General features: G+C 40.6%; 1 protein-coding gene across 7 annotated transcripts in view; it reads left to right on the top strand.

Moving 5' to 3' along the window:
- GRM7 (glutamate metabotropic receptor 7) overlaps positions 1-17,004 on the top strand; it is an 891,077-nt gene that overhangs the window by 661,835 nt on the left and 212,238 nt on the right. The gene's annotated exons all lie outside the window — the stretch shown is intronic.

Below are 17,004 nucleotides of genomic sequence, written 5' to 3'. Positions count from 1 at the left end.
GCCTGTCCCCAGTCTGCAAGGGTTTAAAGTTTTCTTTGAAAACAAGTCTCATATATATGATAGAATTTGAAAATCAGTAAATTATGGGACAGAATAATTCTCTAAAATTTTGAGAAACTTTTGGAGTAGGGTTGTATCATATTGATTTTATACTCACTGGTGACTGGGTAGTGTATAGGCAGCTAAAGAAAGATCGTGAGTCACTTTGAGTCACTTTAGAGGTTATACACACACAAACACACACACTTTTTAAAATTATTATTATTATTATTAGTTTGGTACTGGGGCTTGAGCCCAGGGGTGCTTTACCACTGAACCATATCCCCAACTCTTTTTATTTTTTTGAGACAGGATCTTACTAAGTTGCTTAGGGCCTTACTAAGTTGCTGAGGCTGACTTTGAACCTGCAGTCCTCCTGCCTCAGCCTCCCAAGCCCCTGGGTTTACAGGCATGTGCCACCGTGCCTAGTGATGTCAGATGGTTGAACCACTTTCTTTGAAGTCATCAAATTCTTTCCTGTGTCTTTGTCCTTGCTTTTCCCTCTGTTTAGGGTATTTTTGGGGAGATTGGCAGCAGTGTTAGTGCTAAGTGAAATAAGCCAAACTCAGGGTCTCATGCATGCTAAGCAGGTGCTGTACCACTGAGCTATATCCTTGGTGCTCTGGTAGAATATTCTCACCCTGGCTTTTCTGACTGGTGCTTCCTTTCCTCTCGTTAGGTCTGAGCTCTGAGGTTATAACCACCTCCCAGAATCATCCGTCCATCACCATATCCGAAGGGCTCTCTGGTCCTTCTACACCCACTGTATTCCATCAGATGGTCCTCATCACTATTTTTGTAATCTCTCTGCTAGGACATGAGCAGAGACATTCCAGTTGCCCATAACTGGTCACAAATGCACAAGAGCTCATAGGCATTTTTAAAAAGGCTCATAGTTAAATAAATTATTTGGCAATAGGGATGCTTTACTCTAAGTAGCAGACATCAGCTCTGGTTAGTTTCAGCACAGGGGATAAAATGGCATTTCCTTTTAGGGATCAGGAGAACCAGGCAGGAAACAATCCAGTCTAGAGAATTTGGAAACAGCAGTCACGAGAGTGGGCTCATAGCACCGGACATCTGGTCAAGACACAGCTGCTTGGACATGTAAACACCAACCATCTTTTGTCTTTGTACGTTTATAGAATTACTTCCACAAAGAGAACTGTGAGCAGATGGGAAACAAACTGGGTCCTGAGGAAGAGAGATACTTCAGCCTTCTGTATCTGTCTTACAGGGAAAGCTGCTGTTGGAAAAACATACTCAGTACTCCAAAGGTTTATCAGATTAAAGAGAATCTTATGGTTCTGATAAGGTTTGCAAGCTAATTGAAGTCAATTAACCTATTAGCAGATAAAAACCAAGGCCAAGTCCTGTCTGAATGTGTAGTCTTACTTGAGAACTTATCCAGTTCCACAGCGCATTTATTAACTGATAGTTAATTATCAAGAAAACATTGCATTATTCTAGGTGCTTTGACATTTTCTATATTGCTTATTTTCATAGCCCAGTGTAGTCAATTTCTCTTTTAAAGAATCCATCCATGCTAAGTGAAATAAACCAATCCCCAAACACCAAAGGTGGGAATGTTTTCCATGATAAGTAGATGATGATACATAATGGGGGTGGGGTTTGCGGGAGTAAGAGAGTAAGAGAATGGAGGAACTTTAGATTATGTAGAGGGAAATGAGAGAGGGGGGAGGCGGCAGGGGTAAGAAAGATGGTGGACTGAGACAGACATCATTACCCTATGTACATGTATGATTACTTGAATGGTATGAATCTACATCATTTATAACCACAGAAACACAATGTTGTGCCCCATTTGTGTACAATGAATCAAAATGCAGTCTGTAAATTTTTTTTTTTTAATTTTAGAAAAGAATCCATACTGTGTATTGTAAGGATCAGTTTTATTTTGAAAAAAAAAAATGAGAATTTCTGCAGTATTTATGTCATAATCCAGGTCCCCCAAAAATGTCTGATTCCTATTTATCCTTTGCTTGTTTAACACCTTTGTTTTCTGGTAAGCACACTTAGCTTCTCTCATCTAGAGGATTAAAAACTAAATCAATGTTTTAGAAGTCCAGATGCTGGAAACTCCAGTAAGAATTTTTCCTTTTCAGGCACTCGTCAAATAATTAAGTTTTGTTCTCTTAGGTAATTGGAGGTGGTGAGGGCTATGGTTGTAGTGAGAGGTCACGCCCACAGCCCGTTTGGGCCAGGCCCACGGGCTAGGTTGCAGATAGGCCATGAAGGTTCCCCGAGATGGTGTGTGAGACAAGGGACTTATTGGGGACACTTACAGGAGATCAGAACTTGCTACAAGAAGAGTTCAGTGGCAAAAGCCTGAGTAGATAGCACCTCCTTCACTCCAGGTGCTTTGCAGAGCTGTGCCTCCTCTCCCCTGTGGAGTGACAGCTGACTGAATGGGTGACATACATCCTTTCCACAGTGCCCTCAGCTCCATGCCACTGACCACCAAGAGGGGTTTGTATATTGGGATGCAGGAACATTAATGTCATCAGTATTCGTTCTTTTACTTTACTTGAATCATCAGCCTCTCCAGGAGCAACTGTCCTGGCACACATGCAGGAACGTAGCTTTCTATTGGTAATACTAACTTGTCCTAGTTCCTAGTGCATCAGAAAAAGCCAGCATTCTTCAAGAGAATATGTATCTGGGTGTTCTGGCCCAGGTCTGCGCTCACTGTTCCTTTAACTTGGAAAGGTTTGGGGGAATAGGGAAGGGGCATTCAGATGCATGGTATTTTACTGTCCCCACATTTTTAAGGATGATACAGGGTGCTAGCCTTCCAGTAATAAAATAGCATTGGAAATGGAAATTACATTTATAATTAGTTCTGTGGACAAAATAGAAATGAAGATTAAACTAAAAGGTGGTAAATAACAGGTGAGATTTTTGGAGAGAAGGCATCCATCCAGCTGTGCACTGAAGTAGAGTTTGCTTCAATTGATGCTTTGCTTTTGTATTTGCATATGAATGCAAAGAATTTACAATCGGTTTATAACTAACAAATATTGATACATCTTTATGCCCATACACACATGTAGAAAGAGATAATAATGGGAAAAGAGGTTGATGGGTGATTAGTCAGATGAATCTCATAAATGATTTTCTTATAACTCTTTACTACTTCATTAATGAGCCACATCATGGGGAGCCTAGAATATACTACTAAGAGCTTTTCAGCCATCCTTGTTTGGCCAGTTTTCATTTTAATGAGTGTAAAAGTTGTTTTGGAAAAAAAAAAAAAAAAGGTTCATATGACATTTCCTACAAGAGAGTTAAAGAAGAGAAAATAAGAGGTTCAGAATTTACATAAGTTAGGGAAGACATCAGTGTCACACAATTGAGTCATCTGAGAATATTTTCATTTGCTTCTCATGCATTTCTAGAGTTCTTGCTGCCAGTCTGACACCATATCCACCTAAAAGTACATGCATTAGAGCCCTGGAATTTGCATTTATTTGCATTATAGCACTAGAAGAGGCAGAATGTTGGGGTTCTCTGTTTCATTTTAGTAGTGATATCCAATCTGTGTTCTGATAAGCCCTTTTCTAATGGATTTTGATTATAACTCCTCTGGGAAGAGGTACATTCATCCAAGTTAATTAAGTCCAGAAAATGACAATGTTAAGGTCAATCTAATAGCAATCTTTCTTTAGAAGCCCTTCAGAAAGGCTTGGTTGTGAAGGAGTCACAATTCATTTCCTGAGCACATAACAAGAGGGGGCAGGCTTACATTCCCTGCTGGAGAGATTTTCTTTAATATTAAGAATGATCTCTCCAATATCAAGGGATGGAAAAAGAACAGGGGAGAGGGAGGATGTGGGATCACCACTAAGAACTTGAAAAGCTAGAACTAATGTAATGCGTTTAGTTACAGGTCATCTTGAAAGAAGAGAGCTAAACTAAAGGCCTATTTTAGTCCAGATTACTTCTATATCTGGAAAACTAGGAAAGTCAGCTAGCATCCTTTGTAATAATTGAGAGTATGTTGCTTTAACCAACAACAATGAAGAAAGGTTTTGAACCAAGTACATCTTGTTTACGTTGGTTTTTGAGATTCGAATAGCATAGTCCTCTTCCTTCTCTCTAAACTAGAACTTTAAATATTCTGTGGGTAGCCCTTATATTCTTACCACCCTAGACATTTCAACTATCTAAAAGCTGAAATGTCCTGCTCCTTTTTTATATCATTTGGTCACCCCATCATTGTTTCATTGTTATCTTGGACTTTCTTTCATTGTTATCTTGGATTTTCTTACTTTTTTCTTTATGTAGTACAGGTCTTTTTTTTTTTTTTTTTTTTTTTTTTTTTTTTCTTTTTCATTTGAAAAAAATGTTTTGTTATTGTTTAGCTACGTGGTGTCCCCGACCCCCTCCTATGTGAGACAATGCAAGAATGTCCAGGGTGAAACCATTGGATTATGAAAATTCTGGCCTAATCAGTGGATTCATTAACATGGACTAACTAGGTGGTAACTCCAGGCAGGTGGGGTGTGCTTGGAGGAGGTAGGTCTCTGAAGATGTGCCTTTGGGATTTATATTCTGTCCTTAGTGAGCAGAGGTCTTTCTACTAGCTGGCTATCATGTCCTGAGCTGTTTTCCTCTGCCACACCCTTGGGCCATGATGTTCTGCCTCATCTGATGCACAGAGAATTGAGTTTGCTGTCTATAGACAGAACCTCTGAAGCTGTGATCCAAGATAAACTATTCCTCCTGTACCTGTTCTTTGTTATGTCTTTTAGTCACAGTGACTAAAAAACAAACAAACAAACAAACAAAAAACGACTAAAACACTTTATAATTTTATTTTTTAATCAGGGTGCCCACAAAGCTCTTTTAAAAGATTTTTATTGCTGCATAATTATATATAACAGTGAGTTTCATTGTGACTTATTTGTCCATGCACATAATTTGATCAGTTTCATTCCCCAGTACCTCCCCTCTACCCTCTCCCATCCCCTTCGTCTAACCTACTGATCTGTCTTGTATTTTTCCTTTTTTCTGTCTAGCTTCCACTTTTGAGGAAAAAAGTATAACCTTTAACTTTCTGAGTCTGGCTTATTCACTTAATATGATGTTCTCCAATTCCATCCATTTTCCTGCAAATTCCTTAGGTTCATTCTTCTTTATGGCTGAATGAAACTCCCTTGTGTATGTATACCACATTTTATTTTTCCATTCATCTGTTAATGCTCACCTCGGCTGGATCCATGACTGGGCTATGGCGAATGCACTGCTCTAAACCTGGGCATGCATACAGCATGTATTTTAAATATCCACGTTCCCCAGAGAACATCCTGTGTAGCATTCATTGATTCTTTAAATACTCTTCTTTGTTTCTCATCAGTACTGCCTGTGCTTGTTGTATAGAAAGCTCCCTCAGGAAGGCAGCACGGTGTTGGCCTAAATTATAGCTGTATTCTCAGTGCCTGTTACAGTCTCCAGAGCATGAAAGGTGCTCCATGCAGTTTGAATGCATGAATGAACAAGTAAGAAGCTCAGCAATGTTGGAGAACCTTGCAGGCAATTTCCTTTGGATACAGATTTCATTGCACATTATAGTCTGTCTTCTTTGGTGGCAGGCAACAGATATTGGCTCAGGCAACAGATACTGGCTCCAGTTAAGTTAGGCAAAACAAAGGAAGTTATTGGAAGGAAATGGTTTAGCTCGATTATATAGCTCAGGGCTTTGGTCAAATCTGTCCAGCTGCCTATTTTTGTATAGCTGACATTCTAAGAACAGTTTTTATACTTACACGTTGTGAAAAATCAGAATGAGAAAAGTATGTCAAGACACATGAAAATTACTTACATGAAATTCAAATTCAAGTTGTTCATATATAGGGTTTTAATGAAGTACAGCCTCACTCATTTATATCCATATTTTCTATGGCTATGTTTTTACTATAACAGTGTGGTGGTCTTTTAGTCAGCTTTTTTTTGTTGCCTTGACCAAAAGATGGGACAAAAACAATTTCAGAGGAGGAAAAATTTATTTGGAGTTCACAGTTTCAAAGGTCTTAGACCATATATGGCTGACTTCATTGCTTAGGCCAAAGGAGAGGCAGAACATCATGGTGGAAGGGTGTGGTGGCAAGACACAGGTCAGGACATGGCAACCAGGAAGCAGAGAGAAAACTCTGCTTACCAGAAACAAAAGATAAGCCCCCAAAGATTGCCTCCTGTAACCTTTGTCCAGACACACCCTGGTTACCACCCAGTAAATCCATATGAGTGGATCAATGAACTGATTAGATTGTATTTCTCCCAATTGTTTCACCTCTAGACTTTCTTGCATTGTTTTACACATGAGCTTTTTGGGGATACCACTATGTGGCCAGAAAAGCCTCAAGTATTTACCAAGTCCTTTTCAGGAAAAGCTTGTCAATCCTGAAGTTAGCTCATGGGATCCAGTTGGCAAGCAGATCTCAGTGAACTTGGAAATAAGGGTAATGTTGGAAATGTAGGTAGCAGAAGTTATTGTCATTTGGCCTGTCACCATCACAGAGATGTGCTCCCTTCAATCCTTACAGTTGCCTTTTTATAAAATTCTAGACAGAGTCTGAGTACTCTGAGGTAGGTTTTATACCTGTGCCTTGGCTATAGGGATCAAGCCAGAGGGAATCTTGATTAATGTCCCTATCATAGAGAAGTTTAGCAAAGGGACCAGATGTCCACTACAGTACTTGAATAGTGATGCCAGGATGAAATCATAACAGAGCTCAGTCCCCTCTCTCAAAGATCAACAGAAGCTGTTTGCTACCTGGTCACATTCAAAGGTTACCGAGCAGTGGTGGGTGCACAGCTTACACTGTGACCTCTTGTCATTAAGATTGAGTGGACTCCCCATTACAGGCTGTGCTATCATTCATCAGAGGTATCATCTCTCATCACTGCAGCTACATCACATCTGATAGGATCATACCCAACACTTACTGCCCCGTGCCACTGTGACGGAGCACCCAGGGAAGCCCAGGGAAGGTTTTAGAGATCTGCTGTGATTTAAGCCATTCAGCCTGAGAACTGCAGTCAATTCTGTTAGTAAATTTATACTGGAGATTTCTGAATGAGACTCTGAGGGCGTTAATGCTTTTCTCAAGAAGGGAAAGAAGGTGAACTGGAAAGAAAGAGAGCTCTCCCATTTATCTGCAGAGTGTATCCAGTGTTTACCCCTAGGAGGTATTGCCTGACATAAAAAAAATAAATAAATAAAAATTTAAAAAAGACCCTTTCATGACCATGGAAAGACCCAGGAATACCAGTTTTCAGTACCAAGCCTGGTTGACTTTGTTCTTGTCGGAGATCTATATTACAAGGAAATAGGAGATATAGGTAATTTCTAAGCCTGAAAAAGGCAAAAACATTGTATTACTAAAAAATAATAAGTATGATATAGAGATAAGAGGTTGGTTAGTTACCTTCTATGGTAAGAGTCAAAGATTCTCTGTAATAAATGCAGCTCTTGCAAAGTCCACGCACAGTGGGCATGGAGACTGAGTGTGGATATATGTGTGTAAGGACAATATAGTATTTGTTCTCTTTATTTCAGTTTTCAGGGAAAAGGAAATATTTGAAGCATCTTTTGGTTGAGCAGTGGATGTGTGCGGATCTCACTTTCTGTTTCTGATTTTGTTTTTTGAATGGAGAAGAGTCTTTTGGAATATGGGTCCTGATACCAGAGTATCTGTGGGTGTTCGTTTTTTGAGTTAAACATGTGACTTAAAGTGGATTTCTCTTGGAAAACTCTGAGTTGGTGCCAAGGAAAACACTTTTGACCAATCTGGGGCACCTTTGATGAGGGACCCAGCAGCTGCTTCTTTGAGAAGAAAGTAAGACAGACATTCTGGGGGAGGATGGAGAAGAGGGGGGAGGCATGTGACATGGCCAGTCTGGACTCTGATGATGTCCTTCTTCACAGGTACTTGTTGCCATGTTTTAAACAAATTCATCAATGTGGTAAAAGCAGAAATACTAATTAAGTGTTTTTCACATAATAGAAAATCAATTTTAATTGTCCCAAATGGAACTGTTGTTTACAGTTACAGATGGCTGCCAGGCAGTACCTGGAGAAAATAAATGAGTCCAGGGAGTAGGGAATTGCTTTCGATTCCTCAGAGTATTGCAAGGAAGGCATTGGAGAATTCTGCCTAAGAAGGCTGTTACACAGAAAATAGATTACCTGTAAAGGCTACAAAATGGTGTTTTCCTTTAGGACTCTGCTGTGAGCGGTATCATTAATTTCCACCTTCTCAACCCTCCTCCTGGTGTTCCTAGAAGAGGGCTGGGCACTCCTAATAGCTGTTGCTGCATAGGTTAAAACCACCAGCCCCCACCTCCTGCCTGATCCCTTTCCTAAGTATTTTCTTTTGCGTCTCTGAACTTTAGTTGCAAGGAAAGTCTTCCTTTCGCTGCACTTGTCTCTTCCTGTCTGTAGTTATTTGCAATCTCCCTTATTTTCCTACTACTCAAAAGCATTCTCAGTATTTCATTTTAGCAGAACTCAGCCCAACTCTTCACTGTGTGTCCTGAGTGAGTGACATGATCTGTTTGTCCAGCTGCAGGGTGGAGGTAATGACAAGCATCCACTGTGGCGAGTATTAATGAGCTGATAAACATGAAGCTTCTAGCAAAAGCTCTGGTGGGTGGTTTGAACCCAAAGATATCAGCTGCTAATATCTTTCTTCATTTTCTTCTTGTTTCTTTTTTTATGCAGTAGCTGAAACACATACATCTTGGACAAAAGTATATAATTCTATTGAAAAATCCCAAGGAGAGATGAAAATAAGCTGAAGATGGGTGCTCACTCTATATAACTCTCCTTAAGGCAGAAAGTATAAGAACCCCTTGCAACAGAACTACTGGGTGCTTATCAAAATGGCAGATTCCTGTTGAATCAGAATTTCTAGAATAAGACCCCCAGATACCTACATCTTTAATCTGTTTCCGAGATGATTCTGGTGTGAGCTAAATTTTGAGAAGTTCTGTCAAAGGAAAGTGATCAGCCCTGTATTTATTAATTGGGCATACACAGATGTAGACTCTGATATGCCAATGTGTGGCATTTCACGTGTGTCATCAAAGGGGATTTGGTTGGCATAGCTGTGGCCAGCTGGGAGCCTTTTTCCTGTAGGAAGAATAATTGATTTTTCGAACAGTCTGTTGAAGCTATTAGGTACTGCTTTCAGGGCTCTCCTGTAAGAACTGTAGGACTACCTCATTTGCAGAACTGAATAATTAACATGAACCATTGCACAGTATAATATAAATCTAGAGTTGAACCTGACTTTGCTCTAAGTGCACACTATGGTTGAAGGTTCCCTTGTGAATCTTCACCCACTCTGGAGCTCACTGGAATCCTTTCTGTAAAACACAATCACTTGATCTTATTCTCTAGACTCTTATTCAGTGAAACTTGACTCAGATGTCAATATCCACAAAATGGTGGCTGAGCGAAGCTGGAATTCCCCCACAACCCTGTTAATCCTAGTTAGGATTCTCTCTTAAGTCACAAAGAAGGTCTGGGAGTCTAAACATATCTGAGTTTAATTTTGGGTTTTGTGTGACCCTGGGTAAGTTATTCAACCTTTCCTACCCTTAGTTTCCCTAAGTATAAAATAGAAGTACTGGTAAGTATCATAAACAATGTACAAGAATTAAAAATATACTCAAAAGCACTTGGTAGACATACAGAATACTCCAGACATGCTGGTTTTCTGTTTCTTAAAAACCCAATGCAGTGTTAGAGAAGGAAAATAAAGACACAACACATTTTCTCTCGACTGAGGATTATTCATCTTCAGGCAGGTAATTCTTTGTGGGTTGGGGTTGGGGCTTGCTCTATGCATTATAACAGGTTTAATTTAAAAACATCTTTGTGCTGTACCACTAGATACCAGTAGCACCTCCTCCCTGTGACAATCAAAAGTGTCACTAAATCTTCTCAGTTGTCCCCTGAAGAACAAAAGTGACCCCATTGATTACAGACCTGTAATGTTAAGGTATACAGTGGCAAACAAAAACATCAAAACTTGCCAATGCTTTACCAAACTAACTGCAAAAAGGAAACTGAAGTGTAATCTAGCTGGGGTTGTGAAGGTTATTCTTCTGAAAGGTGCCCTGCCTTAGAAGGGGAAGTCTCATAGGCACAGGAAGGTAAGGCAAAGGAAGGCCAGTCTGCTACCTTCCAGGTAACCTATGACTTAGCCACAGCAAAGGGCTAGATACTCAGCCTTTATAAGGCTATGACCTCAATTGATTTTTCCAATAGTCTGCTTATGACTGAGATTTTACTGTGCTAGGGATATATGGCTCTTGCTGCATAAACTCGGGGATAGTGCCTCAGGAGGCTGACATAAAAACTACATGGCTGATTCATGAATTCTTAAAGAGAAATGGAACTGTCAAGGGTACACACATTCAAGTTCATATGAAAAGCATTGTTAATTCCCAACCCACTGCAAAGGAAACCAGTTTACCAGAGATATTTAATAAGTGTGTGGTGAGAACCAAGGGTATGAGCTGAAGCCCAGCAGCGCTAGAGAGTATTCAGTTATCAAAGTCTGACCTGTGCATCCTGTGGAAGGAACATGTACCAGGGAACTCCCGTTCTTAGGACAGGTGTCCAATGTTGACCTTAAGGTGACTCTTTCTGCACTTGCCTTGATAACCATGCCTTTTCTGCACCCACACAGCATTTCAACATTTTCTCACTCAAGTTTAATCAGGTCCTATTAGAATTAACACCTTGGCTATATGCCTTTGAGATGACTTGGGGAATCACTATGGTAGTCCAACTATTGGTGGTTTTCATCTAGGGTCCAGAGAGGCACCTCTTTGCAGACCCTGCCCACTGTCCACCCCCTGGAGGGTCAGTCTTTCTGTTACTAGCCTCACTTCAGCACACTGGATCCTCTCAGATACGCATTTCACACTCAGCATCTCTGTTGGCATCACGGGAACTGTGTAACCAGTAGGAGGGAGTGAATAAGCCAGGGCTGCAAAAGTTACACTGACACCCCCATTGCACTGTTTCTTTTCCTGTTGAAATAATTGCACAGAGCATTGTGTTTTGTATCGTATTTTGTTTTTCACAGAAGAGGCTTTGGCCCTGCTTTATACACAATTTGTATTTAACAAACACTTGCTACATGCAGAATAAATGGTATTTGTATCAATAAGTAAATGCTCGAGATTATTGTAATAATAAATGGTAGTTGTTATTTTTTATACAACCTGATGATTATTTTTTACAGCTTATATAGTCTAGCCATGAACAGTATGGGGATTATCCTAGTTTATCTTTATCATGGTTTAATAAAGTCTGATATATTTCCCAATTTTTATTGGAACATATTAATTACATAGAATAGCAGGTTTCATTGAGGCATATCTGTATATGCATGTAACTTAATTTGATCAATTCTTCCTAATGGTTCCACAGCTAAACTGTGGCAGAGATGGCATCCACACTGTTTGCTAAAGTGCATATTGATAGTGTTCATGATCTCCTCCAGCAAGCCCCAAAATAGTGCAGCTGTGGTGTGACCTGTTCTTCAACCAGAGACCTCCTCTGTGTTTTCTGTTAGGAACAATGTTATAGTAGGATCCAGAGAGTCAGGGAATTCTGGGTGTGTGTGTGTGTGTGTGTGTGTGTGCGCGCGCGCGTGTGCGTGTGTGTGTGTGTACCAGGAGTTGAACCAAGGGTTGTTGAAGCACTGAACCACATCCCCAGCCCTTTTATTTTTTTTTTTTTATTTTGAGACAAGTTCTAGCTAAGTTGCTTAGGGCCTTGCTAAGTTACTGAGGCTGGCTTTGGACTTGTGATCCTCCTGCCTCAGCCTCCAGAACCACTGTGATTACAGACATGCACCATGGCACCAGGCAGAGTCCAGGAACTCTAACCATGGTAATGAAGCTCTGCACAGTCCAGCCCAGGATGAAGGTAGCTCCAAGTTAGTGGCACCACATGTCTCCTGTGCAAAGCACATCTATCTGCAAAACATCAGGGAAGTTTCCCATTGTGTGTGACATGGCTGGGCTGCTTACGTTGCCTTACTTAATTCAGGAATGACAAATTTAAACCAGGGTATCAAAAAGTTTTCTTTCTTCCTTGAGAAAACATTCTACTTCCAAGGTTCCTCTGGTTTTTACCTTACTTCTGATACTCAGACGCTAATTCATTGATATTAAAGTGCTACAAGAAATAACTTATGAACTGGCCGGATTTTTAAAATGTGAAGATTATAGTACCACAGGTATCAACTCTGGTTTCCTGTAGCTTCTGTTTTGGGTAAAAGCCAGTCAAACTTAAAATCACCCAAATAGAAATAAGAAAGATGGTTACCAATAAATGGAAAGTAAGTTTCATGTAATACTGGTAAATATAGGTTAATGAAATAAGTCCTTAATTTTCCTTCAGGAAAATGTAGACGTATGATTAATGTTAAGTTTTAGCCTACTATATTTAGGCACCTGTCCTTTTTGAAAAAAGAAAGAAACTGTCATTCAGAATTTCACATGTAATGATTTTGAGCCCTTTTCCATCCATTAACCCATTTAATTAATCTTCACAAGAGCTGTGCTAAGGAGGTAGATTTGTTAACCCAGTTTTGCATTTGAGGAAACTGAGATCTGAAGAAGTTAAATTACTTGCACAGCTAGAAAATTATAGCATAGAAATTACAGTCCACTTTCTTCTCCCCACTATAAATGTGCTGCTCTTTTAGCTCATTTAAGCCACTTCTCAGTAGAATTTAAAAGCATTTGTTTCCACTATAAATGGTATTTAGTCATGATATTATCCTTCCTTCTGAAAATCTGCATCTTCATCTGCAGTGTAGGATTGGTCTGCATCCTTTGTTGTTACTAGGGGACCTCTCAGTTAACTTTAGTAATCAATTCAGATAATGGATCCATTTATTTGCAATTATCAGGAGCAGATGTAACAGGGGTCAGAAAGGTCATAGATAAATCCACATTCCCAATGAAGTACAATAAGAGTCATATCTTGATTTTTCTAGGAATGAATTTATCATTTTCTGCTTGAGGAAAGTCAGGGGTCTGAGATCAGTAACAGTTACCTGTAGCAGAAGAAAAAAAAATCTTCCTTGGAACTTAATAGCCCAAGAGAATACAAATTTACTCTCATGAATCTGTCATTTAGAGGGGATTCAGTAGAGATAGGTCATTTTTACTTGCTTGATACCGTGCCAGGTGAAACAGTGGAAACACTGAGCCCAAGAATCATCTGGAACTTCAGTCACTTGTTTGCTGTGGATTGATGCTGGCTGTTGAGCCTGTCCATGTTAGTGGGCTAGTTCCTACTTTCTCACAGCATGGATGGTGGTTGCTAAGGACAAACATCAAGAGCAAGGATTCAGCCTTGAAAACAACATGGCATTTCCAACATATTGTTAGCTGGAATAATCCTACCCGCCACCCAGATTCAGGAAGACTGAACATAAATCTCACCTCTCAAAGGGGAAGTTGTCAGATGTTTCATAAGAAAAGCATTTGGGTGTGTTGTTATGGTGTTTTGTTATCCAAAAGCTCCTGTCAATGAAGGAATGTTTAGCTGTGAAGTGATTGGATTATGAGAGCTGGGGTCTAATCAGTCCATTCTAGCTTGAATGGATAACTAGTGGTAAGTGTAGGCAGGCAGGTAGGCATTGCTGGAGGAGATGTGTCACTGGGGTGTGCCCTGGAAAAGTTTATCGTCCCCATGGCCCTTTCTTCCACCCTCTCTCTGCTTCCTGACCCCTCTATGAGACAAGCAGCTTTCCTCTGCCATTCCTTTCTTCCACGATGCTCCACCTCATCTTGGGCTAAAGCAATGGAGTCAGCTGTCTATGGACTGAGCCTCTGTACTTTGAGCCAGAATAAGCTTTTCCTCTTATTGTTCTTGTTGGGTATTTTGGTCACAGTGACACAAAAGCTAAGATCTAGACTATCTGTGGGACACATCTTCCAAGAAGGATCTGTTAATCTACATATGGTTTGGATGTGAGGCGTCCCACAAAAGCTCACATGTGAGACAATGCAAGAAGGTTTAGAAATGATTGTGTTGTAAGAGTCTTAACCCAAATCAGTGAAATAATCTCCTGATGTGGATTAACTGAGTGGTAAATGAAGCGGTGGGGTGTGACTGAAGGAGGTGGAAATTGGGGGCATGGCTTTGGGGTATTTATTTGAAGAACTTTCTCTCTGCTTCCTGACTATGATATTAGTTGCTTCCCTTTACCACAAACTCCCGCCATGATGTTCAGCCTCACCTGGAGCCCCAAGGAATGGAGCCAGCCTTCTATGGAGTAAGACCTCTGAAACTGTGAGCCCTCATAAATCTTTTTTCCTCTACAATTGTGCTGGTCAGGTCTTTTAGTCACAGCAGTGAAAGAGCTGAGTAAAACAAGCTGATTATCCATGCTTGTTAGAACACTGAAGGAAAAGCAAGAAATAAACAGGAGGCCGGCGAGTTTCTGTTGAACTCAGGTGTTAGACACTTTTGTGGTCAGTCACTGTGAGAATTGACTAATCCTCCTAACTTCTGGTCTTTATCACCTCATCTAGTGCTCCTAAGTTCTGTCCTCTTCATGTCCCAAATTCAAATGACTCTCTGGATGTAGTAAAAATATCATCACAGACCTCTTACCATCAAGAGCAAATACATCTAAAGCCCAGAATTAACTGAGATTCTCTTTGATACAAATTCACATTCTGTAGGTTGTTTCCCTTGTATTTCTTTAGGGAGATCAGGGTGTGGCAGACACATTTCCTGGAGCCCAATTCATATCCTTCCCTAAGACTTATAATGCTGTTACATAAACTTTGAGCTATAATTATAGTATTCAGATTTCCATTTAAAATAGATTTTATTTCCCTGGGGGCCGTCATCCAAATGACCTACTTTCTTGAGTGGTGCATGCTCCATTCAGCTCACAGTATTACACTTAATCGTGAAGGTAAGTCTAGTGTTCACAGATCTTGTACACATTCCTTCGGTGTATTTAAAGCTTGGGGTTTCCCTTTCTAACATATTCCACTTTCTCTTTATTTTCCTTTGGCACGTGTCACTCCTCCACATTCTGAGTTGCAGGCAGGTTGTGAGCAAGTGGAGTGAGGAGTAGGGGAGTCAAACTAATGACAAACTGAGCATCCAGCTGGAGTGGGCCCACCGGGCAAAAATTCAGGGACACGAACAATTAGTTTTGAGTTAATGAACATAGAATTTGAGCCCCGTGCTACATGGGGTGGTGGAACTTGACCTCAGGTGCACCAGAGACTCCCTGTTCTCCATCTTTTCCTAGGTTTCCAGTGGCCTAGATCATTCTACATCATTAGTGAATGATCAGGTGAAACCACAGTCTTTGGTCCTTGCTTGAATCTGAATGGTCTGAGCATTTGTGTCCCCTCAAAATTCATATATTTAAATTATAACACCTTGGGTAATAGTATAAGAGACGGGGCCTTAGGGACATGATTAGGTCACAACAGCAAAGTTTTCATGATTAAAATTAAAACCCCTATAAAAGAGGCCTGAGGGAGTTTACTTTTTCTATGAGAATAACCAAGATGACACCCTCTAAACCAAAAAGTGGGGTTCTCACCAGATACCCGTCTGTTAGTGTATTGAGTGCAGACTTCTCTGCCTACAGACTTAGGATAAATATTTTATTACAGCAGCTCTAATGGACTAAGATATTTAGCATCCATTCACATGGAATCCTAGAGCTGTCAATACCTCTTCCTATTTGTGGGCTCATGTCTTATGAGCGTCAGCAATGAATAATCTCAGGTGCAACCTCTCAACTACTAATATGCCCTTTAGAGATCAGAGAGCTACAGGGTTACCCTACTCAACTACTTAGGGTGAACAGGAACTCACTGAGAACAGGTCTTTCACCACTTTCCTGCATGCAAAATCAATCATGGCTCCCCACTTTCCAACCTGGATGGAAGGGAGCTAGGTGAAACCCTCAGCATCACCTGCCTCCGAGTGACATGCAGGTGTTTCTATTCCACCATTCCTTCTCTGTTCTGGATTGTAGAACGCAAGATCTCACTCCTGCCTTGGCTTTGCCCTGGGAAGTAACTCGCATCGGGTCCGTCTGTCCTTTCTCTTCTGCTCATTTTGGTGATCCACATACCTCTTCAGGTTTGTTGTATACTACAGCCTCTGGAATCTTCACTTGGCAGGAACAGAAGTGGATCAGTGTGGGTTGGACCTGGCTCTTTCTAGTCATTATAATATGACCAGATGTTGGCTTTCAAAGCTCAAAGATTTGACTCCTATATCCTATTTTATCAATTCCTCCCTAAGTAAGTGTAAATGCTGTCATTTGGGGGGGGTGGGGGAGAACTGGGGTCTAGAAGCACTAGAAACAGGCCATGATAGCAAGTGGGCGCTCTTGCTGCTGTTTTCTGTTTGCCGATTCTCCCAGAATCCCAAGGTGTCCCTGGCTTTGTGCTTCCATATGCACCATCTTTGCCATTTCTGTCTCCAATTATAAACCCATTATCACTGCTTTGTACGGCTATAAATCCTACCTTTCTAGCCACCTCAAAAGCTGATTTCTGGACTTTTCCTCCCCACACCTTCCTCACCTACCCATGCATATTTGGTAGCCAGGTCTTTGTCTCCTCTATCATGCTGTACTCAGGAGATACTATTCCAAACATTTCTGGGTTTTCATTACATCTGTGGCTACATCTCCAAACTTCCTGAACTCTTTTTCTTCCTCTCAATGTCTTTTCTCTGGGTTTTTAGGTAAAGACTCAAAATATTTTGACATGTCAAAGTCACAAAGTGTAGATGGCAGAATGACCTCTGAAACTCATGGTTATACCCTTCTGAAGTCTGTATGTTCAAACCCTCACCCCCATGTGATGGTATCTGGAGATCAGTATTTGGGAGATAATTAAGTTTATATGAGGTCA

Source organism: Sciurus vulgaris (genome assembly GCF_902686455.1).
Source record: "Sciurus vulgaris genome assembly, chromosome: 19".
Lineage (NCBI taxonomy): Eukaryota > Metazoa > Chordata > Mammalia > Rodentia > Sciuridae > Sciurus > Sciurus vulgaris.
Note: the sequence above shows the minus strand (reverse complement) of the source record. Positions and strands in the feature narration are given on the sequence as shown.